The sequence below is a fragment of the Dama dama genome, chromosome 22, assembly GCF_033118175.1.
Source record: "Dama dama isolate Ldn47 chromosome 22, ASM3311817v1, whole genome shotgun sequence".
In the NCBI taxonomy this organism is placed as follows: domain Eukaryota; kingdom Metazoa; phylum Chordata; class Mammalia; order Artiodactyla; family Cervidae; genus Dama; species Dama dama.
In genome coordinates, this window is record NC_083702.1 from 28,094,252 (window position 1) to 28,120,481 (window position 26,230).

At 38.4% G+C, this 26,230-nt stretch overlaps 1 protein-coding gene across 1 annotated transcript in view; it reads left to right on the forward strand.

The window, feature by feature from the left end:
• PIK3C2G (phosphatidylinositol-4-phosphate 3-kinase catalytic subunit type 2 gamma) overlaps positions 1-26,230 on the forward strand; it is a 410,590-nt gene that overhangs the window by 268,723 nt on the left and 115,637 nt on the right. The window lies entirely within an intron of this gene.

Below are 26,230 nucleotides of genomic sequence, written 5' to 3' on the forward strand. Positions count from 1 at the left end.
CCTGGAAAGCCCTAATGGAACAAATTAGGTTCCTCAAATTGTTAGTGAATTAAATTGGCCTTCTCTCACAGGATCCTATTCCTGTTTTGGTCTGAATTGTTTGAAACATGGTATTTTCATTTTCTTATAAGCTTTGAATGGACAGTGAGGACAGAGTTCATGGTCTCAATACAGCTGGTATCTTGCCCATAGCAATCACCACTCTGGTTTACATGAGCACACTTAAAATGAGCACACTTCCTGACTAAATTAGTCTTGAATCATTCCAAAAATATTCAGTAAGCAACTACCATTCAAGACTCCGAGGATACAACAGTGGATGAAGCAAATACAAACCCTGACCTCTTTCTAGTATGGATAACAGACATCAAAGAAGATAACATGAGGAAATGAGGGGTTTCATTTCTTACTAAGAAACAAAAGCTGAGAATTGGGATAGAAAGTAACTGCGTGAGGAATGCTATTTGTGTTGGCCAAGAAGTTCACTCAGGTTTTTCCATAACATTGTAAGAAACCTGAGTGAACTTTTTGGCCAATCCAATATTTTGGAGAGCCTTCCTGGAAGAAATGAGAGACAGCTGTATAGTGAGTGATCCCCTTGTGGAGATCCATGAGAAGAGTATTCCTGGAAGAGAGGACACCAAAATAACAGCCATGAGCACAGACTAAGCATGGTGCGTTCTAATGACAAGAAGAAGGCCTTGGGGCCTGGAGATGGGATAGAGAGGTGAGCTGTAGGGAAGAAAGATGAAGAGTTTGGTGGAGGCCAGATCAAGTAGGGCATTGAAGACACGGTGTAGAGGATGGCTTTTACTTAACATTCAGAGGCAACCATTGATAGATCTCAATGGAATTCAAAGCTCTCTCCTGCTGTCCTGTGAAATAATGGAAGTAGTTAGCAGACTATTACAATAGTTAAGGGAAGACCTTAATGGTAAAGAAGATTCCAAACATATTTTGGAATCTGAGCCACAAGACCTCTAATTGACTGGGCATTGTCAATCATTAACAGGAGGGGAAAACAGGCCTGGTGGGAAGAAGGAATAAGGAAAGCATTCAAGGATGACTCTTGGATTTTTGTTCTTTGCAAATAATTATATCATTTACTGAAATGGAAAAGACTGGTGAATAAACCGGTTTTTGTTTTATTTTATTTGAACTGGAGGCAAGGGAACCAGAAGTCTAAGACTAAAAGTCCCTTGCTTTAAAAAGATAACTTCACATTAAAGTAGAAATGGTATCAGACCATTCCAAAGACCCATCAGTCACTTTTAGCTAAAAACAGCTCCTCAACAGAGGACATAAAAATGTCTTCTACAATATTACAAGATGAATTTTCACCAGATGGTCATAATCTGGTATTAAAATGCCAATATAAACTACATAATAAGGTTCAATTCTTACAAACTGATAGCTCTTATTTTCTGAAGGCCTACAAATGGAGTTGTTTCACTCTTTATCACTTTCAAAACATTGCCTTCTATAATTAATAAGCTCAGGAAAATTCACCACATACTCATTCATTCCTTAAACATCTTTTGGTATGGTCTATGTGTGAAAAACTATGATAAACCTTGGGGATACAAAGATGAATAGTTTATAGTTACCACCTCACTGGTGCTTACTCTGTCTTTAGAATATTGGGAAGTGAAGTGAAGTGAAGTGAAAGTCGCTCAGTTGTGTCCAACTCTTTGCAGCCCCCTTGGAATTCTCTAGGCCAGAATACTGGAGTGGGTAGCCGTTCCCTTCTCCAGGGGGTCTTCCCAACCCAGGAATCAAACCCAGGTCTCCCGCAGCGCAGGCGGATTCTTTACCAGCTGAGCCACAACCACCTCAGTGGTGCTTACTCTGTCTTTAGAATACTGGGAAGACCGACACATAAATAATTATCAAAAATGTGGTGAAGGAAAAGGTAGAGGTATAGAAAATTAGAACATCACAGCGGAGGGATACCTGGTTTATGAAAGACAAATGTTCGTTAACAGCTATGAGCATATTACATAATTTACTCATGTAACACTTGCCCTAAGAGCCACTCTTTCCTAGAAATTTAAAGGTCATATTAAAATTGTGACATCTTTATTGTGCTATATTGCCCACTTGTGGGGGCTTCCCAGGTGGCACTAGTGGTAAAGAATCTGCCTGTCAGTGGAGGAGACATAAGAGATGTAGGTTCGATCCCTGGGTCAGGAAGATCCCCTGAGGAGGGCATGGCAACCCACTCCAGTATTCTTGCCTAGAGAATCCCATGGACAGAGGAGCCTGGTGGGCTATGGTCCATGGGGTCACAAAGAGATGGACACAACTGAAGCAACTTAGCACATACGCACATCGTCCATTGAGAATTCAGGTTAACCCTTATTCATTTATTAGATAAGCATCCGTGTTGACCACAGGGTGGTTAAAATATGCATAAAGATATTCCAGTTACACAGAAAAAAAAATTCAGTTGGGGAAACATAAAAAATAAAGAACAAGTTACTAAACAATAGGGTAAGTGCTATGTTAGCGGTATGTACCAGGGTCTACAGAAGAGGTGGAGCCCAGTTTGTTGGTTTATTGATGCTTCAGCAGTGTGCTGCTTCTGAAGTGTGACAGTTTTTTTTAATACAACCACTAAGGAAGTCATGAAAACGTGCCCAGCAGAGAACCGTACTTCGGTAGGTTCTTAATACCATTTGCTGAATAGTTGTTTAGCCACTAAGTCAAGTCTGACTCTTTTGTGACCCCATGGCCTATAGGGTCTCGCCAGGCTCTTCTGTCCATGAGATTCTCCAGGCAGGAACACTGGAGTGTGTTGCCATTTCCTTCTCCAGTGGATCTTCCTGACCCAGGGACTGAACTCTCATCTCCTGTGTTGGCAGGTGGACTTCTTACTGCTGAGCCAGCAGGAAAGTCCTTGCTGAATTACTCAGCCAATAAACTACTCACAGATCAGCCTTCAGCCATTCAATAATTACTAACTGGATGAAAGAAAATGAAGTTGGCACTGTCTTTCCTTGAGATTATTGGGCACCAGCTGAGGTGGCCAACAGAAGCATTATGATCCATGTGGATTATTGTTTGCAGGATTTTATCTCCACCAGTGACCATGTAAGGCTCATTGGCAATGTCTCCTTAGATTTCTTTCTTGATACTGATACTTCTGCCCTTCCCCTCCCCCCCCTTTTTTTTTTGGCTGTCCTGGGTCTTTGTTGCTGCACACAGGCTTTCTCTAGTTGCAGTGAGTAGGGGCTACTCTTCACTGCAGTGCACGGGTTTCTCATTGCGGGCTCAATAGTTGTGATGCAGGGGCTTAGTGGCTCTGAGGCACGTGGAATCCTCCCCAAGCAGAGATTGAACTCATGTCCTCAGCACTGGCAGGTGGATTCTTAACCACCAGTCGATTCTTAACTGGACTACCAGGGAAGTATTAATATATGCCTTGAGTTTCTTTAATGATTAACCTGAACTATGCCTACTCACTATTACTCTATATAGATTAATATTTTGAATTATAGCTGCTGCTTCTGCTGCTGCTTAGCTACTAAGTCATGTCTGATTCTTTAGCGACCCCATAGTAGCCCACAATGGGGATTTTCCAGGCAAAAACTGTCCATGGGATTTTCCAGGCAAGAACTGGAGTTGGTTGCCATTTCCTTCTCCAGGGGATCTTCCCGACCCAGGCATAGAACCCGCATCTCCTGCTTGGCAAGAAGATTCTCTATGACTGAGCCATCTGGGAAGCCCTGAATCTCAGGCAGCATCCAATAATTTCCTTCCACATCTCTTTCAGTTGTTTCTGGAATTCATTTGAATGTTGTTTCATTAAGCAGCCAACTCTTCAATCCTAAGTCCATTGGTTGTTCTTGGTTGCTAGGTGAACAAAGGTCTCTTATAAAAAAAGGTCTCTGAATCCCCCTGAGGTAAATGTGTTCATTATTACATTATATAACTGATCTCTAGAGCAAAACCTAACTACACCTTGCTTCTTTTATACACATACTAGACATGTTAATAAACATTCTCTAATGTACAAAGCCAGGTTTGTAAATCATGCTCTATGACTAGTCTAATCTCTTATAGCCTAGCAAGGCCATATAAATGTCCCAGTAATAACCAGCAATAAGCCAGGATCATACTCCTTTACAAAAAATGCTGTACCCACAGGGAAAAAAGAGCATATGTATCCCAGAATGCATATTTCTCCTATTTGTCTACTCCTTAAAAACATGGAGAAGGAAAGTATTCGTGTGTGTGATTTTTTATGGTTTACAAAGTGTCACTAACCCCATACATTAACTGATATTACTTCACAAGACAGTTGCTTAACCTCACGTAAAAGAGTACAGTTTCCAGTTATGAATGGGAATGGAGTTGACAAAAAGAAATCACATACAATCCTTCTCTATATTGCAGATTTAACCCTTAGCCAAGGATACAGAACTTAATAATGGAAATTAACAGTCCAACAAAGCAGATGCAAATAAATTGAAGCTGGGGAGAGATTTTCCCTTGGTTTCCTTAAAAGGAAACAGTAATGAAGTGACATTCTCCATAAAAATACGATCTTGAAAAATAAAGGCCTTTTTTATTGTTGTTTTTTACCATGCCCTGAAGCATGCAGGACCTTAGTTCTCCAACCAGGAATTGAACCTGTACCCCTGCATTTGGGGCACGGAGTCTCAACCACTGGACCTCCAGAGAAGTCTCAAGAAATAAAGGGATTTCTTTCTGTGCCACTGCCCTTTAATACTCATGCTTATATCATCATTCCAGAGCATCTCACACTAACCATCTGTGTGATTCTGTTTAAGAAATGTTTATAAACATCAGGCTCTTCTGATTCTTGAATTATGTGAGTCAGCCCAGCAACACTCCTTTGGAGTCTTCACTCAGGTGTCCCTGAACCACTGCTCTGAATTCAGTTTTCCAGAAATCTGGAAAACCTATCTTCAATAGACCAAATCTGAGGTTCCTGTAGATTTTCTAACTATGAAGAAAGAAAAAAAAGTTACAGCTCAGTTATGAATTTGAAGAATTTCACATCCTGTACATAAAAAAGCAGTTCTTTAGTGTTGGTTTTAATTATGAGATTAGATAAAGAGGATTTACACTGGCAGATTAAATCACAGGACAGTTTAGCCCCAGCATTACTTAATGATTCTGGGAGAAAAAAATGGCTAAATCCCCACCATGAAAACAATGAGATTTCACCAACTTTCTGAAACCAATTGGTTTTTCTTTTGAAATATTGCTTAATTATTTTGTTCATTTCTTTATTTTCTCTCACAAAGATTCAAATAAAAATGATTAACAAATTATGCATCCACAATTTTTCAAAGTTGCTGTGTAACGATTATTTCTATATAGTAATTTTTTCATTGCATAAAAATATTATTGTAATAAGCTCTAAATTTCCATTCAATGATTTCTTGATGGTGACTCTCTTACAGAGGAGGGGAAATTAAGGAAGGCCTTTATTGGTGATGTTTATTGTTCTAATTCACTGTTTCACGCTTTTATTTTTTTTTAGACTATTATTTCCAGTCCGTATGATCTTTCACTTTGGTAATGCTGGACTTGCATGAAGTCTTTCTTGCAGGCTTATGCATGTATGCTAAGTCACTTCAGTTGTGTCCAAATCTTTGAGACCCTGTCGAGGTAACCCACCAGGCTCCTCTGTCACCGGGTTTCTCCAGGCAAGAATACTGGAGTGTGTTGCCCATCTTCAGGGGATCTTCCTGACCCAGCGATCAAACCCATGTCTCTTAAGTCTCCTGCATTGGCAGACAGATTCTTTACCACTAGTACAACCTGGGAAAACCTCTTGCAGCCTTATTTCTAGATAATTTAAAGAGGCCATATGAGCAGTAGTTAGTCTCATACCCTAAGATAAGTTCTGCTTTAAAAAAAAAACAAACAAAAAACCTCCTATCACTTACTAATGATCTGATCTTAAACACATGGCTTCTCTGTGCATCAGTTTAATCAGCTATAACATAGATTTGGTTTGAAGATTAAATTAATTGATATATGTAAAGTGCTTAGAAGACTTCCTTAAACTGAGTGAGGCCTCTATAAATGTTTGTTGGAATTAATAATAATGTAAAAATTCCAAATGAAGTGACAAGAAATTAGGTTGCATCATTAGGTATTGTTTTTTGTTTGTTTGTTTAAAGTTATCTAAATATCATGTAATTGTGTTAGTTATTCAGTCATGTCTGACTCTTTTGACCCCATGGACTGCAGCCAACCAGGTTCCTCTGTCCATGGAATTCTCCAGGCAAGAATACTGGAGTGGGTTACCATTTCCTTCTCCAGAGCATCTTCCCCATCCAGGGATCAAACCTGGGTCTCCCATGTTGCAGGCAGACTCTTTACCAATTGAGCCATCAAAAAGCTAAATATCTTATTTGGTACTCTTTAAAGGATGTGTTTGAAATTCATAAATTGAACTGTTAGTTCTTTTAGTTCTCTGACTTTGAAGCTTGTTGCCTGAAAGAATAGATTACACTCTTTGTCAGGTTTATTCAGTTTATGATGTTTCTCACCAAGTCACTCTTGACTTCTGATGTAATTTAAGACATGAGCCGAGCTGTGTGAGAACTGGCTAATACTGGCTTGAAAGAGCCTACTATGTGTTATTTCCTCTCAACGCCACATTTCAATGACATTCCACTGGTAGCCTGAAATCAGCCATGGTGGGAGAATATATATCATGGAAATTTGGCAAATGTCACAAATCAGACCTTTTTTTTCTTAGAAAAAGTGAGTGAGCAGGTTATTAAATATTTACCACCACACACTAGGACATAAATCAACTATTAAAACAGATGAAAACCATTTGAGAACTCAACAAAAGTCAAATTCTGGTTTTTTCCTATTAAAATATATACACCTGGGTATATATACACCTGGGTGATCAATATATATATGTCTTTTACAACATGATTTAGACTCAGTTTTCAAGTTTTATCCCAGCAAATCAGCAATCACTTAATATAATTGATCTCAGAATTTTCTCTCAATATTAGTCTTAAAAATTATCTGTACCTGTAATCATTTTGACATTATCTTCAATATTTAATTACTACTAAATTTTAAAATGTTTAATGTCTCAGTCCTAATTTGAGTATTATATTATTTATATTCTAAATATCCTCAATTTAACGATCTTTAGGGGAAAAAACTCCCTGAGCAGATTAAAAGATTAATTTTTGCCTTACTCCAGTCTTTCTGGTTTAGTACAATATTCACAGTAATCCACATGCTACATGGATATTAATGATCTCCCACATGCTTTAATTACTATCTTAGTGTTCTTTGAAATTAGGTGAGTTTCACTGTCTGTTATTCACAAAATTATATTATTATTAAGAAAGACTCATTCCTTTAACTCAAAGCAGGTTTCAATTTCACCTAAACTTTTGAGAAGAAAAACACACTTTCCAATACCTCTCCAACTGTAAGTGCCATGAGAACGCTTTTGTATCTTAAACACCTAGCTAATGCGTGACATTTAGCAGAGACTCAGTTTTGGTTAACTGAAGGATCACTGAAAAATGCCATACATTTGACTTTCCTTGACCTGAGCAACTGCACTTTTTCTGAAGATAAAATTGTGAAGAATTTGCCATATTCTCTTATTCCACCTGGAAATTTACCAAGGGATTTTACCTGATGGTCACTTTCCATGTGGGAGTCTGGAGGATGAGATTCAAAATTTGATACATACTACCTCATACCCATTTAGGATGGCTACTATCAAAAAACAGAAAATAAGTTCTTGACAAGGATGCGGAGAAATGTCAGTGAGAATGTAAAACAGTGCAACTACTGTGGAAAACCTCCTGGCTGTTCTTCATAAAATTAAAAATGGAATTAGCATATGATCCAGCAATTCCACTTCTGGGAATATACCCAAAAGAACTGAAAGCAGAGCAGCGAAGAGATATTTGTACAACCATGTTTATAACAGCATTAGTCATAATAACTGAAATGTGGAAGCAATCCAAATGTCCATCAACAGATGAGTGGATAAGCAGAACATGGAGTTCTTTAAAGAGAAAATTCTGACACATGCTACAACATGGATGAGTCCTGAGGACATTATGCTGAGCAAAATAAGCCACTCTCAAAATCACAAGTGAGCCAGCAGAAACCAACACAATTCTGTAAAGCAATTATCCTTCAAATAAAAAATAAATAAATTTAAAATAAAAAAAACACACAAATGAGTGTATGATTCCACTTTCATGATGTACTTAGAGTAGTTCAGATCATAGATTCATAGATACAGAAAGTAAGGCAATGGTGGCCAGGAGTCCCACAGCCAGCAGCAGTGGGGAGGGTAAATGAGGAGTTATTGTTTAAAGGGTATAGAGTTGCACTTCTAAGAGATGAAAAGAATTGTAGAGGTGAATGGTGTTGATGGTCACACAACATTATGAATATTCTTAATACCACTCAACTGTACACTTCACACTGGATAAGATTGTATATTTCATGTTGTGTGTGTTTTACCACAGTGAAATAACTGAAAAAAAATTTTTTTGGTAAACTGTAAGTTTGACAAAAGCCTTATCTAGCCATAAAATCAATCCAAGGTAAACTCCACCTAGCATTTGAATAGACCTCTGGATTTTTCAAAGCTCTCTCACTATTTCAAGAAATTAAGTTTGTTTTGTCACTCTCATCATCTTATAGCTGATTCTCCCTCTTTTACTTCACTTTATCATTCCACTATGTTTCATCATTGGCTTTCATTTGAGTAAATTCCTTTTATTTATTTACCTCCCTCCCATGATAAGTTAAAAAACATTATTATGAAAAAATGCTCAACATTGCTCTTTATTACAGAAATTCAAATCAAAACTACAAGGTATCACCTCATACCAATCAGAATGGCCATCATCCTAAAATCTACAATTGCACTGATGAAACTGTTTGCAGGGCAGGAATAGAGATGCAGATATAGACAATAGACTTGTGGGCACAGCAAGGGAAGTAGAAGGTGGGACGAACTGAGAGAGTAGCATTGAAACATACACTTTGCCATGTGTAAAACAGATAGCTAGTGGGAAGCTGCTGTATAGCAAAGGGAACTCAATCCAGTTCTCTGCGACAACCTAGAGGGGTGGGACGGAGTGGGAGGTGGGAGGGACGTTTAAGAGGAAGGGGACATATGTATACCTATGGCTGATTCACGTTGTTGTTGTGACAAACCAACACAACATTGTAAAGCAATCATACTCAAATTAAAAATAAATTAAAGAGAGAGAACAGGATGGTGGAGGAGTAGGTGGACATGGAGTACATCTCTCTTCACAGATACATCAGGAATACATCTTCAGACACAGAAGTGCATGCAGAACAACAGCTGAGAGCAGACAGGAGTGTCTGACCAGTGGAAAAGAATATATAGACACATGCAAAACTCAAGATCAACCCCTGAGCCTTTGGAGTGGGAGCACTGACTCCAAGACCCAGACTACAAGAGAACAAAACCTAGGGGGAATCAAATAGTGAGAACTCACACAAAGAAAACCACTGGAACACAAGATCTGGCATCACCCAACCACCAGTAGCACCCCATGCAGGAAGCCTCATCTAAACAACAAACAAAACAAAAATACAAACTAAATCATCAGCAGACAGGAGTACCACCTCACTCGCCTTGCCCATCAGAGGAAAAACAAACAAACAAAAACTCAGCACAAATCTCACCCTATATGAAGCTTACACAAACCACTGGACTAACCTTAGGAGGGCAAAAAGCAAAAGGAAAAAGGAATTCAACCTTGAAGCCTGGGAAAAGGAAACCTCAAACACAGTAAGTTAAGAAAAAAAAAAAGAAAAGGCAGAGAAATACTGCACAAATGAAGGCACAAACTAGAAACACAGAAGTCCAAATAAATGAAGAGGAAATAGGCAAACTACCTGAAAAATAATTCAGAATAATGACAGTAAAGATGATCAAAAACCTTGAAAACAAAATGGAGAAAATGCAAGAATCAATTAAGAAAGACCTAGAAGAATTAAAAATAAACATGCAGAGACAAACAACACAATTACTGAAATTACAAATACTCCAAAAGGAATCAATAGCAGAATATCTGAAGCAGAAGAACGAATCAGTGAGCTGGAAGATAAAAATGTGGAAATAACTTCTGAAGACCAGAATAAAGTAAAAGGAATGTAAAGAACTGAGGATAGTCTCAGAGACCTCTGGGACCATATCAAATGCACCAACATTCAAATTACAGGGTTCCCAGAAGAAAAGTAAAAGAAAGAGTGTGAGAAAATTTTTGAAGAGGTTTTAGTTGAAAATTTCCCCAACATGGAAAAGGAAATAGTCAATCAAGTTCAAGCGGCACGAAGAGTCCCATACGGGATAAACCCAAGAAGAAACACACTAATCAAACTAACAAAGACTAACACAAAGAAAGAATATTAAAAACAGCAAGGGAGAAACAACAAGTAACATACAAGGGAAACCCCATATGCTTAACAGCTGATCTTTCAGCAGAAACTCTGCAGGCCAGAGGGGAATGGAAGGATATATTTAAAGTACTGAATGGGAAAAATCTACAACCAAGATTACTGCACCTGGCAAGGATCGCATTCAAAACTGATGGAGAAATAAAAAGCTATTCAGACAAGAAAAAGTTAAGAGAATTCAATACCACCAAACCAGCTTTACAACAAATGTTAAACAAACTTATATAGTCAAGAGATACAAGAGAAAATAAAAGATCTACAGAATCATCCCCAAATATTTAGAAAATGGCAATAGGAACATATATATCAATGATTACTTTAAAGGTAAATGGATTAAATGCTAAAACCAAAAGACACAGACTGGATGAATGGATACAAAAACAAGACCCACATATATGCTGTCTACAAGAAACCCACTTCAGACCTAAAGACACATATAGACTGAAAGTGAGAGGATGGAAAAATATATTCCATGCAAATGGGAAACAAAAGAAAGCTGGACTACAAAAACAAAAGGGAAATCAAAAAATTTCTAGAAACAAATGACAATGAAAACATGACAATTCAAAACCTATGGGATGCAGCAAAAGCAACCCTAAGAAGGAAGTTTCTAGAAATACAATCTTATCTCCAGAAACAGAAAAACATCGAATAGACAACCTAATTTTACACCTATAAAAACTGGAAAAAGGAGAACACCCCCCCCCCAAAAAAAAAAAAAAAAAACTAGTAGAAGAAGGAAAGAAATCAAAAAGACCTGAGAAGACATAATGAAAAGGAAATGAAAGAAACAATAGTAAAGATTATTAAAACTAAAAGCTGGTTCTTTGAGAAGATAAACAAAATTGACAAGCTTTTAGCCAGACTCATCAAGAAAAAAAGAGTGAAGAATCAAATCAACAAAATTAGAATTGAAAAAGGAGAGGTTACAACAGACAATGCAGAAATACAAACGCTTATAAGAGACTATTATGAACAACTATATGGCAATAAAATGGATAACCTGAAAGAAATGGACAAATTCTTAGAAAAGTTCAGTCTTCCAAGACTGAACCAGGAAGAAATAGAAATTATGAACAACCCAATTACAAGCACTGAAATTTGAAGCTGTAATCAAAAATCTCCCAAAAAACAAAAGTCCAGTACCATATAGCTTCACAGGAGAATTCTATCAAACATTTAGAGACGAGCTAATGCCTATCTTTCTAAAACTCTTTCAAAAAATTGCAGAGGAAGGAACACTTCCAAACTAATTCTACAAGGCCACCATCACCCTGATACCAAAACCAAACAAAGACAACACACAAAAAAGAAAACTATAGGCCAATATCACTGATGAACATAGATGCAAAAATCCTCAACAAAATTTTAGCAAACAGAATTCAGTAACACATCAAAAAGCTCATACACCATAATCAAGTTGGAGTTATTCCAGGAATGCAAGGATTCTTCAATATATGCAATTCAATCAATGTGATATACCATATTAACAAATTGAAAGATAAAAGCCATATGATCATCTCAACAGATGCAGAAAAAGCCTTTGAACAAATTCAGCACCGATTTATGATTAAAACTCTTCAAAAAATGGGCACAGAAGGAACCTACCTTAACATAGTAAAGGCCATATATCATAAGCCTACAGCAAACATTATTCTCAATGGTGAAAAACTGAAAGCATTCCCCCTAAGATCAGAAACAAGACAAGGGTGTCCACTTTCACCACTGTTATTCAACTAGTTCTGAAAGTCCTAGCTATAGCAATCGGAGAAGAAAAAGAAATAAAAGGAATCCAGATCACAAAAGAAGTAAAGCTCTCACTGTTTGCAGATAACATGATACTTTACATAGAAAACCCTAAAGATAGTACCAGAAAATTACTAGAGCTAGCCAGTGAATTTGCAAAGTTGCAGGATACAAAATCAGTACACAGAAATCACTTGCATTTCTATATACTAACAATGAAAAATCAGAAAGAGTAATTAAGGAATCAACGCCACTCACCATTGCAACAAAAAGAATTAAATATCTATGAAGAAACTTACCTGAGGAGACAAAAGAATGGTACACAGAAAATCATAAGACACTGATAAAAGAAATCAAAGATGACATAAGCAGATAGATATTCCATGTTCCTGGGTAGGAAGAATCAATCCTGTGAAAATGACTATACTACTAGACATAATCTACAGATTCAGTGCAATCCCTATCAAATTACCAATGGCATTTTACACAGAACTAGAACAAAATTTTACAATTCATACAGAGACACAAAAGACCCCGAATAGCCAAAGCAGTCTTGAGAAAGAAGAATGGAGCTAGAGGAATCAACCTTCCTGACTTTGGATTACACTGCAAAGCTATGGTCATCAGGAAAGCATGGTATTGGCACAAAAACAGAAACATAGACAAATGAAACAAGATAGAAAGCCCAGAAATAAACCCTATGGTTTTATGGGTACCTTATTTTTGACAAAGGAGGCAAGAATATACAATGGGGCAAAGACAGCCTCTTCAATAAATGGTGCTGGGAAAACTGGACTGCTACATGTAAAAGAATGAAATTAGAGCACTTACTAACACCATACACAAAGATAAACTCAAAATCGATTAAGACCTAAATGTAAAACCAAAAACTATAAAACTCTTAGAGGAAAACATAGGCAGAACACTCAATGGCATAAATCAAAGCAAGATCCTCTATGACCCACCTCCTAGAGGTAAAAAGAGGTAAAAGGTAAAAAGAAAACCCTCAGAATGGGAGAAAATAACAGCAAATGAAACAACTGACAAAGGAATAATTTCCAAAATATACAAGCAGCTCATACAACTCAATGCCAGAAAAACAAACAACCCAATCAAAAAGTGGGGAAAATACCTAAGTAGACATTGCTCCAAAGAAGACATACAGATGGCTAACAAACACATGAAAAGATACTCAACATTGCTCATTAATAGAGAAATGCAAATCAAAACCACAATGAGGTATCACCTTACACTGGTCAGAATGGCCATCATCAAAAAGTCTAGAAATAGTAAATGCTGGAGAGGGTGTGGAGAAAAGGGAACACTCTTGCACTATTGGTGGGAATGTAAATTGATACAGCCAATATGGAAGACAGTATGGAGATTCCTTAAAAAACTAGGAATAAAACCACCATATGATTCAGCAATCCCACTCCTAGGCATATACCCTGAGGAAACCAAAATTGAAAAAGACACATGTATCCCATTGTTCATTTCATCACTATTTACAATAGGTAGAACATGGAAGCAACTTAGATGTCCATCAACAGATGAATGGATAAAGAAGTTGTGGTACATATACAAGATGGAATATTACTCAGCCATAAAAAGGAATGCATTTGAGATAATTCTGATGAGGTGGAAGAACCTAGAACCTAGTATACAGAGTGATGTGAGTCAGAAAGAGAAAGGTAAATATTGTATTCTAATGCACATATACAGAATCTAGAAAAATGGTACTGAAGAATTTATTTACAGGGCAGCTGTGGAGAAACAGACATAGAGAATAGACTTACGGACATGGGGAGAGGGGAGGAGAGGGTGAGATGTATGGAAATAGTAACATGGAAACTTACATTACCATGTGTAAAATAGATAGCCAACAGGAATTTGCTATATGTCTCAGGAAACTCAAACAGGGATTCTGTATCAACCTAGAGGGGTGAGATGGGGAGGGAGACAGGAGAGAGTTTCAAAAGGGAGGGGATATATGTATACCTGTGGCTGATTCATGTTGAGGTTTGACAGAAAACAATAAAATTCTGCAAAGCAATTATCCTTCAATAAAAAAATGAATTAAAAAGAAAAAAAATTAACAGAATAAAAAATAAAATAACTTAGGCAAAAAAAAAAAAAAAAAAAAAAGCCAAACCAAACAACTATGAGTTTTTTTCAAAGAGAAACTTGTAGATTGTCAGATGAAAAAAGTGAAGAGTGCTTAAAAAAGGAAGAAAAGTTTGTGACAGAGAGGGAATAAAAGGAACAAAATGAAAGAGGGAAGGAGAGAAGGGGAGAGAGAGAATAAATACTGTAAGGATCCTGCCTTCCTGCACCAGTGAGAACAAAACATGTTTAAGATGGAAGACATGGGTACTGATTCCTCAGCTGATCCAAGGTACAATGTGCTTGTCAATAAAAACATCTCATAGTCCTGAGTCTGAGTCTAGTTTTTAAAGCAAGACTAAATATATCTCCTAAACTTGAGCCAGGTATTAGAACTTTATCTGATACCCAAATGAAGAAACAGTACCTGTTTCTGTGCTCAGGGAGATGCTCCTGGTGTTAAACTCTTCAGTAAGAGGTAAAAGGTCCATTTCAAGCTTGATACCTAAATTTTGATCATGCATATGGTAACTTTAGGAGTGACTGGAATGTTTTCAGAGTTAATTTGGGCTATTCTTGATTTTTGCCCACATCTTTTATGTCTCCTGCATTGGCAGGTGGGTTCTTTACAACTAGTGCCACCTGGGTACTCCCAAATAATCCCAACCTACTATAAACTCACTCCCAAATATCATACTTAGGAAAGTAGGACTGATAATTGGAAGAGGTAGCTGTTTTAATTAGCATTTTCAAAGAAGTGAGATGGAGTGTCTGAGCCTGGGAAGGAACTCCAGAGTCAGTATCTAAAGTTTTTAAGCAATTAAAGATCAAGGACCTCCCAGAGTCTAACTTAGGACCCACAGTGAGTTATAAAAGAGGTTAGTGGAGGGAAAACTTTGTTTTACACTTAAGAGATTATTGGTGAGGGTCTCCTTAGTTAATAACTGCTGAGAACTTGGAGATCTCCCAAGACTTTAGATGTTCTTTTTGTGATAGTACATGTACCCTTATGTTCTTATTATATTGCACAGATGAGATTTCTTGTGCTGTTTAATTATACAAGATGCTCTCCTCTCCAATGGAGATGCCAAATGTGCCTTCTCAATTAACTCATGGATATGAGACAAGAGACTTGTGCTCTTTGTGTTGGACAGCAGAATGTGCCCTCTGAAATGTAGGTCGCTTGTGATATCAGGGAAAGTGTAGGCTGAAACATTCCCCACTTATTTGTGTGCTAAGATCACCATCCACCATAATGGCAGTCTGGAGCTTTTTAAAATCTTTAAAACAATATATTTTAATGTGATGATGATACTTCCTGGGGACAAAAACATTTTTAATTTGTGAAATTAGTAATAATAATTTCAGCAATAGAAATAAAATGTGCCTCACTACTGAGTCCCACATTTCAGTGCGATGTACAAACATGTGTTCAGCACTGGAGCCTTTCAAACTTGTATATGTCCTTTTGTAGGTATCCACTTACTGGCTTTATCAGTTGCTCAAGTAAATACTAGATGAACTATCCTATAAAAGGGCTTCCCCAGTAACTCAGATGGTAAAGAATCCACCTGCAATGCAGAAGACCCCAGTTCGATCCCTGGGTCAGGAAGATCCCCTGCAGAAGGGAATGGCTACCCACTGCAGTATTCTTGCCTAGAGAATTCCATGGACAGAGGAGCCTGGTGGGCTACAGTCCAAGGGGCTGCAAAGAGTCAGACACGACTGAATGACTAACACTTTCACACTTTCATCCTATAAAAGGAAATTAAAAGTATGTCCACAGAGTATAGCAGACAAATTCTGCCACCGTGAATCCTTGCTTGAGTTCTCTGTCTTTCCAACCCACACTTCATATTCCCTGCCTCCATCATCAATACTGAAACACATAACTTTTCTCAAATTGCTGTGAAATATCACTGGGAGTGGTAGAAAGCAGTGCTTCTCAGTGAGGTGCTATGTCATGCAGTAGTAGGGAGCATATTCTAAAGAAGAGATTCAAAATTACCCTTTGAAGACTTGTCAGTTCTTGATATGCATTAGCTTAATTAATCCTTACAAAAGTCTTTGAGGAAGTTACTGTTATTTTCTCTAATTTATGAATCAAGAACTAAGAAGTCTTCGTCATTATAATTTGTCCAGAGTCCTAGTCACTGGGTGGTGGTACCCTTCGGAGGGTGCCATGTAGGAATCTGGTAATTCTGTTTCTCTGTAATTCCAACACACTGTTTCCTCTTCAGCATTGGGAAAGTTGGCTGTTTCTTTAGTTAGTACCAGACGACATAGTTATCCTGCATTTATGGCCATTGTATATATTAAATTCATGTCCTTAAATGTGTTACAAGATGGTTGTATGGTAAGAGGCATTCAAACTCTAGGACCAAGCGTGACAGCAGCAGGGCCATTCTCTTGTCTATGGGCAATATGCTCTTTAATGAATGAAAACTCAGGCACAATTGCTCACCCTTTTTTTTCTTACATTTAAAAAAAAATCTAACAGGGTCATTAATCTAATAGAAATTAAGTGCTCAAGGGATATGACTCTAATTTTCTGAGCTCAGCAGAGACTGTTTTGTTGAACTTGGTATGGCCAAAGACCACTCAGAACCATTGGGATGAAGCCCAGTGGTACTATTAATATTTAGATTGCATAATTTACATAAGTTGCTTCTGTGAATTGTTATGTCCTCAAATAGGTTATGTGCTTGACACTTTAAAATCCAATGTCATTCATTTTTCAAATATCTACCTATTTGTTTAAGGAACGCTTCAATAAATGGAAGAATGCTCATTTTTAAGGAGACTGCACCACAGCCATTTCAGGGCGCAGCCATTGCAGTTGGCATGCTTGGTCCTTGTCATTAATACTGTATTTCAGAATAGGGTGGTCTCCACCGCCAGGGCTACTGACCCTCAGCAGTTTTGCACTACAGGAAAGCCCCAGCACAACAGGGCAGATGTTCTTGGTTTCCAATGGGCCATCCACATGGCCCAGCAATCCTACCATACTTATCCTTAGAGGATAAACCTCCAGTCTCTCCAACCCACTGTTTACTACTCCTTATTTTACACAGACAGCCACACTCCCTACTTTATTGTGGAAAAAAAAGAAAAAGGGAAACAGAACAGAGCCTGCTTTTGTACTCAATACAAAACTCAGAAACTTATATCTGCATCACAATTTCTTTCTTGTTGTGATAATAGACAAATTTGTTTTTCCTTTCCAAAGCCAGTCCTTCCATCTGTGCTTTGGAGCCATCTCCTTCTCACCTTCTTACATACATTATACTGGACCTAATGCCTGATGATCTGAGATGGAGCTGATGTAATAGTAGAAATAAAGTGCACAACAAATGTGATGCACTTGAATCATCCCAAAACCATCTCCACTCCCATTCATGGAAAAATTGTCATCCACGAAACCGGTCCCTGGTACCAAAAAGGCTAGGGACTGCTGTGTTATACTACCAAGAATTCATACCTCCCTGCATTCCTCTCCTATCTGTCTCTTTATTTATTGGCCACACTGTGCAACTTATAGGATCTTAGTTCCCCAACCAGGAATTGAACCTGTGCCATCGCTTCCCTGGGGGCTCAGACAGTAAAGAATCCACCTGCAAAGCAGGACATGTGGGTTTGATCCCTGGGTCAGGAAGATACCTTGGAGGAGGGCATGCCAACCCACTCCAGTATTCTGGCCTGGAGAATTCCATGGACAGAGGAGCCTGATGAGCTATAATCCATGGGGTCGCAAAATGTCAGACACGATTGAGGAATTAACACTTTAACACTTCACGGCAGTGAAAGCTCAAGGTCCTAACCTTTGGACCTCCACAGAATTCCCTCTCCCTTTTAAATAGTACTCTTAAATATGTTTATTTCTCCAAAGTTTGAATGACCTTGCCTCAAACCCCCCATTTCCATGCATTTTCCTCACCTTCACAAATTTCGTGAAAGAGGTATCGAAACTCCTGATCTACATTTCTTACCTCCGATTCCCCACTTCAACCTGGTTTTATTCTTCATTTCTTGATAAAATCAGTGACCTCCATTGTGCTAAACCCAACATTGTTTGGGCTTCCCAGGTGGTGCTACTGGTTAAGAACCCTCCTGTCAATGCAGGAGACATACGAGACACAGGTTCCAACCCTGGGTTGGGAAGATCCCCTGGAGAAGGAAATGGCAACCCACTCCAGTATTCTTGCCTAGAGAATTCCATGGACAGAGAAGCCTGGTGGGCTACAGTCCATAGGCTCACAAAGAGTCAGACACAACTAAAGTGACTTAGCATGCACAATATTATTTATTCTTCATTTTACCTAACTTACCTGCAGATTTCAGCAGCGTTAACTATTCCATCTTCAGAATAGTGATGATCTTTGCTTCCCTTCTAGTTTTCTCCCCCAGGCAGTGCCCAATGCAGGGTGATTTCCTTTTCCCCAAGCCACTAGATGTCAGATTCCCGGAGATTTATCTTAGCCTTTTTCTTTCTCTTCTCACTGTTCTGTCTCCAGCACACTGCTATCAGCTACATCCAAGACCTCTATCAATATTTATATCCAGATGACTCATACAAAGTTTAACTGAACATTTTATTTTGAGATATTTGCAGATTCACATGTAGTTTTAAGACATAATGCAAAGAGATCCCATGTGCCCTTTACCAGTTTCCCTCATTTGCAGCATCTTATAAAATTACAGTACAGTATCATGACCAGCTTCTTAATATTGATACCACCCAGATACAGAACAGCTTCATCACCCCCAGAGCCTCCATGTTGCCCCACTTCCCTCTCACCCACTGTCTCTCTCTATCCTTAGCCCCTGGCAACTACTAATTTGTTCTCCACTTCGATAATTTTGTCATTTCAAGAGTATTATGTAAATGATGTCATACAATAATGTTACTTTGGGGACTGGCCTTTTTCACATAGCATAATTTACTGGAGAGTCATCCAAACTGTTGTGTGTATCAATACTTTGTTCCTTTTATTGACAAATAATATTCCATGGTGTAGATATACCATAGTTTGTTTAATTATTCACCCACTGAAGAACATTTGTGTTATTTCCAGTTTCTAGCTGTTACAGGAAAGCAGCTTGATACGTTCACATACAGGTTTCTATGTGAATATGTTTTCTTTTCTCTGAGACAAAAGCCCAAAAGTATAATTGCTGGATTGTATGATAGTTCATATTATTGCTAACAAACTGCCAAGTGGTTTTCCAGAGAGGCTGTACTACTTGCATTTTCACCATCAATGTATGAGTTATCCATTTTCTCCATGTCCTTACCAGCATTTGGCATTGTCGTTAACTATATATTTTAGTCATTCTTATGGGCATGTCATTGTGGTTTTAATTTGCTTTTCCATGATAACTAATGGGGATTCTCAGGTGACTTGGTAAAGAATCCACCTGCCAATGCAGGAGACACGGGTTCAACCCCTGGGTCAGGAAGATCCCTGGAGGAGGGCATGGCAACCCACTCCAGTATTCTTGCCTGGAGAATCTCATGGACAAAGGAGCCTGGCGGGCTATAGTCCATAGGGGTCACAAAGATTCGGACACTACTGAGCACACACATGCCTGAGTACCCCCCAACACACACACACAATAACTAATGATGTCAACCATTCTTTATGTGCTTATTTATTGCATATCTTCTTCCATGAAACATTTCATGTCTTTTGCCCATTTTCTAATTATATCATTTGTTTTTTTACTGTTAAGGTTTGAGAGTTCTCTACATATTCTAGACACTGCTCCCCTGCTGGCTATGGGATTTGCAAATATTATCTCTCAGTGTATAACTTTTCTTTTCATCCTCTTAAAAACTTTTTGCATAGCCCCCAAATTTTCTTTTGTGTTCTCTTCCAAGAAATTTTGCTTTTACATTTTACATTTAAGTCTGTAACCCTTTGTAGTGCAAAAGCTTTTAAGTTTCATTAGGTCCCATTTGTTTAGTTTTGCTTTTATTTCCAATATTCTGGGAGGTGGGTCATAGAGGATCTTGCTGTGATTTATGTCGGAGAGTGTTTTGCCTATGTTCTCCTCTAGGAGTTTTATAGTTTCTGGTCTTACATTTAGATCTTTAATCCATTTTGAGTTTATTTTTGTGTATGGTGTTAGAAAGTGTTCTAGTTTCATTCTTTTACAAGTGGTTGACCAGTTTTCCCAGCACCACTTGTTAAAGAGGTTGTCTTTTTTCCATTGTATATCCTTGCCTCCTTTGTCAAAGATAAGGTGTCCATAGGTTCGTGGATTTATCTCTGGGCTTTCTATTCTGTTCCATTGATCTATATTTCTGTCTTTGTGCCAGTACCATACTGTCTTGATGACTGTGGCTTTGTAGTAGAGTCTGAAGTCAGGCAGGTTGATTCCTCCAGTTCCATTCTTCTTTCTCAAGATTACTTTGGCTATTCGAGGTTTTTTGTATTTCCATACAAATTGTGAAATTATTTGGTCTAGTTCTGTGAAAAATACCGTTGGTAGCTTGATAGGGATTGCATTGAATCTATAGACTGCTTTGGGTAGAATAGCCATTTTGACAATATTGATTCTTCCAATCCATGAACACGGTATGTTTCTCCATCTGTTTGCTATCCAATCTACAAGCAATAAATGCTGGAGAGGGTGTGGAGAAAAGGGAACCCTCTTACACTGTTGGTGGGAATGCAAACTAGTACAGCCGCTATGGAAAACAGTGTGGAGATTTCTTAAAAAACTGGAAATAGAACTGCCATATGACCCAGCAATCCCACTTCTGGGCATACACACTGAGGAAACCAGATCTGAAAGAGACACGTGCACCCTAATGTTCATCGCAGCACTGTTTATAATAGCCAGGACATGGAAGCAACCTAGATGCCCATCAGCAGATGAATGGATAAGGAAGCTGTGGTACATATACACCATGGAATATTACTCAGCCATTAAAAAGAATTCATTTGAACCAGTCCTAATGAGATGGATGAAGCTGGAGCCCCTTATACAGAGTGAAGTAAGCCAGAAAGACAAAGAACATTACAGCATACTAACACATATATATATGGAATTTAGAAAGATGGTAATGATAACCCTATATGCAAAACAGAAAAAGAGACACAGAAATACAGAACAGACTTTTGAACTCTGTGGGAGAAGGCGAGGGTGGGATGTTGCGAGAGGAATCGGGTGGAGAGGGAGGTGGGAGCGGGCATTGGGATGGGGAAGATGTGTAAATCCATGGCTGATTCATATCAATGTATGACAAAACCCACTGAAATGTTGTGAAGTAATTAGCCTCCAACTAATAAAAAAATTAAAAAAAAAAAGAAAAAAAAAAAGTCTGTAACCCATTTAAGTTAATTTTTATATTAGGTATGAGATTTAGATCAAAGTTTATATTTTTGCCTATGGATGTCTGATTGTTACAGTGTCATCTGGTCAAAACACTGAAACCTTTTCCCATTAAATTGTCTTTGCCCCTTTTTCAAAAATCAGTTGGGCGTATTTATTTGAGCTTGTTGTTCTTTAGTTACTCAGTTGTATCCAACTCTTTGTGATGCCATGGACTGCAGCATGCCAGACTTCCCTGTCCTTCACTGTCTCTTAGAGTTTGCTCAAACTCATGTCCATCAAATCAGTGACGCCATTCAACCATCTCATCCTCTGTTGCCCTCTTCTCATCCTGCTCTCAGCCTTTCCTAGTATCAGGGTCTTTTCCAGTAAGTCAGCTCTTTGAGTCAGGTGGCCAAAGTATTGGAGCTTTAGCTTCAGCATCAGCCCTTCCAATGAATATTCAGGGTTGATTTCCTCTAGGATTGACTTCTTGATCTCCTTGCAGTCCAAGGGATTCTCAAAGGTCTTCTCAAGCACCACAATTCAAAAGCATCAACTCTTCAGTGCTCAGTCTTCTTTATGGTCCAACTCTAACATCTGTACATGACTACTGAAAAAACCATAGCTTTGGCTATACAAATGAGTATTTCTGCATTATTTATCCTTTTCCACTGATCTATGTATCTCTTCCTCCATCAATACCTAGCTCCTGACTCACCTGTCTCTGATACCCCCTGGAGAGGGGATTGAGGTGCCTCAATACAGCCTTGTGAGCATGGAAGCTTAAGCTCCCCACTATTCATCTATTCTAGTGTGGCAGGGGAGTATAGCCACAGTCTTTTCTGTGATATTTGGCTGGAGTAGAGTGGTTATTGTTTAAACATTTTCTGTCTTGCCAAGCTACCTTTTCCTGGTCTTTTGGCTACAGAGAGCAGACCTTCTTTTGGTCATGTTTTTGCCTACATCCACTGGCGTTTCCATATTGCTGGCTTCTTGAGCTCTATGTCTGGAATGTGTGAGGCAGAAACATATGTTGTTCCTTGAGGTCTGAGGCCCCTATTAAGTCTCTCCTCTTCTCTACACTCTTTAAGAGTCTTCTTATGTTTGTTTTATATATAATTTCCAAGGGGTTTTGTGTACTTAGTGGGAGGAATAAGGAAAAATATTCCTATGTAGTCTTCCCAAAAGTCACAAAATTTTCCTTCCAGTTTGTATCCCTTCTTTGTGGTCCAGAAGTAAGTGTGGTAACACCTCATTATCCTCTGTTCTTCTAAGTCTCAAAGGTGACCTGCTCAAGGCTGAGCCCACTCGGAATGCTGCGCTGTCACCTTCCTGATACACAAGCCAAAAATGTAAAGTTCTGCTTAGTTCTTTTCGCTTCCATTTTAACCATCATGAAGTCCTCTTGACTTTCTTCTTCAAAGTAGTTTTTAATTCTTTCCACTTCACTGTATCTAGGTATTTCCCTGGTGACTGAGATGGTAAAGAATCCGCCTGCAATGCCAGAGACATGCGCTCAGTCCCTGGGTCAGGAAGATCCCCTGGAGAAGGGAGTGGCAACCCACTCCAGTATTCTTGCCTGGAGAATTCCACGGGCAGAGGAGACTGCAGGCTACAGTCCATGGAGTCGCAAAGAACTGGACATGACTAAGCGCGCGCGTGCGCGCGCGCACACACACACACACACACACACACACACACACACACACACACACACACACTTCTTTGTATCTGCATGCCACAATTCTAATCTAAACAACTCTCGCATCTAATCAAAATCTTCTGCAAACACCCCTTACCTGATCTGCCCACATACACCCTCCCTGTTTTACGTTCTTTTCCATATTACAGCTGGATAGAGCTTTTCAAAAACTATTGTTATTATTCAGTAAATTTTCATTGCTTTTAGGGTATTGGTTTTTAAAACCTTTAACTTCCACCTACCTATTAGCCTTCCATATATCTATTATAGATGCCTATTAAATATTGGTTGATAAATACCTATAGTATGCTAACATTTTAGATGCATGCCTCTCTAGCTAGACTGAAGTCACCTAAGGAGCAGAGTGCAGGCATCTCAGTCGCTAAGTCGTGTCCGACTCTTTGAGACCCCATGAACTGTAGCCCACCAAGCTCCTTTGCCTATGGAATTCTCCAGGCAGGAATACTGGACCAGGTTGCTATTTCCTTCTCCAGAGGTTCTTCCCAACCCGGGGATCAAACTTGCGTCTCCTGCATTGACAGGTGGATTCTTTACCACTGATCCACCTGGGAGCCCGCGGGGCAGAGACATTTCCTAAACCTCCGTGTACTCTCAGTGCAGTAAGAATCTGTATATAGTTAATGATGATGACCTTGGTATTCTAGTGACCTGATACAGTACAGTTAAAAGGGAAGCTTATGCATAAGTAATAACAAAAAGCAAATTATTAATTGTCCTGCTGTTTCCCATACTAAGAGAATTTGTCTTGGTAATTAGTATTTATTTATAAGAGAAATATCCTTAAATTTTCCAAGTATATATACATTTTTAAACTACTACTTGCTTCCTACCTATATTGAAAATTTATACAAAATACTCCCAGCATTTTTACAGGATAATAATTTCAGGGAAAGACTGATCATAAGTTAATAAAAAGATTAAATTTGACAACAAAATGACAGAATCATAATAACTTTGTTCACACGGTCTTTCCACATAAATGTTAAATCATCTAAGCTCTTCACTGTGTGAGCTTGTATTTATTTACTCTTGCATTCATTGTATACTGCAATGAATGCAACAAAATATTGTTTGAGATATTAAAAACTATAAAGGGAAAATAAAATACTTCATGTTCCCTTGAAAATCATACAATCATTGGGGGAAATTCATGAGATTACTAGAGACTATAAAAAATAAAATATATTAGCTGTAGGACTAAGCAAAAGGATAAGGCAGAGTAAGGAGAAGTCAGCAAGGGAAAGGTTCCTTAGAGAAAACTTATTAAAAAATCTTTTGATCCTGGTCTCTTAGTATAAGGATATTAAGACAGAAAGAGAAACATATCCAGAAATGGCAAACTATACAAGTAAAAGGTACAGAAGCACAAATAGTTAGGGCTTAGGCAGGTAATAGTAAAATCACTTATCTGGAAAAGAAAAAAAAAAAGGATAGTCACAATAAGGAATTTCTGGCTTATTTATACAGCTATAAGTGAGAGATTTCCAACATATGATTCAGAATATAGTACAGTATGGACTCTAAGAGATCAAATAGTTTCCAATCTTCCCTCTTGCCACAACCAACTTATATCTCAGACTTGTAAGTATTGCTTTAACTTCAGACACAGGCTCCAATACATTAATTCTGCAACCTGGGATTGTGGTCACATTTGAGTAGACTGATAAATCAATCCAGCTACAATACCTACAGCTTGTCAGGCTGGGATAGCTTTCTGTTTCATATGTGAGGCTTCCTTCTGTTTATAGAAAAATCTTAGTCAAATTCTACATTATTTTAAAAAATTGCTCAGAAGTGAGCCATACAAATCATATAGAAAAGATGCCACAATTTAGACTATCATAATATTTAAACATGGTTAAAATTAGGTTCAACAATATTATTTTTATTGTGATTATTTATATTATAATTAGGTTCAACAATATTATTAAGTTTATATCAGTTCAGTTCAGTCACTCAGTCGTGTCCGGCTCTTTGCGACCCCATGGACTGCAGCATGCCAGGCTTCCCTGTCCATCACCAATTCCCAGAGTGTACACAAACTCATGTCCATTGAGTTGGTGATGCCATCCAACCGTAACATCCTCTATCGTCCCCTTCTCCTCCTGCCTTCAATCTTTTCCAGCATCAGGGTCTTCTCCAGTGAGTCGGTTCTTCACATCAGGTAGCCAAAGTATTGGAGTTTCAGCTTCAGCATCAGACCTTCCAAAGAACATTCAGGACTGATTTCCTTAAGGATGGACTGGTTGGATTCCCTTGCAGTCCAAGGGACTCTCAAGAGTCTTCTTCAAAACAGCAGTTCAAAAGCGTTAATTCTTTGGCGCTCAGCTTTCTTTATAGTCCAACTCTCACATCTATACTTGACTACAGGAAAACTATAGCTTTCACTAGACAGACATTTGCTGGCAAAGTAATGTCTGTGCTTTTAAATATGCTGTCTAGGTTGGTCATAACTTTTCTCCCAAGGAGCAAGCATCTTTTAATTTCATGGCTGCAATCACCATCTGCAGTGAATTTGGAGCCTAAAAAGAAAAAGTCCGTCACTATTTCCATTGTTTCCTTATCCATTTGCCATGAACTGATGGGACCAAATGTCATGATGTTAGTTTTTTGCATGTTGAGTATTAAGCCAAGTTTTTCACTCTCCTCTTTCACTTTCATCAAGAGGCTTTTTAGTTCCTCTTCACTTTCTGCCATAAGGGTGGTGTCATCTGCATATCTGAGGTTACTGATATTTCTCCTGGCAATCTTGATTCCAGCTTATGCTTCATCCAGCCCAGCGTTTCTCAGGATGTACTCTGCATATAAGTTAAGTTAACAGGGTGACAGTATACAGCCTTGATGTACTCTTTT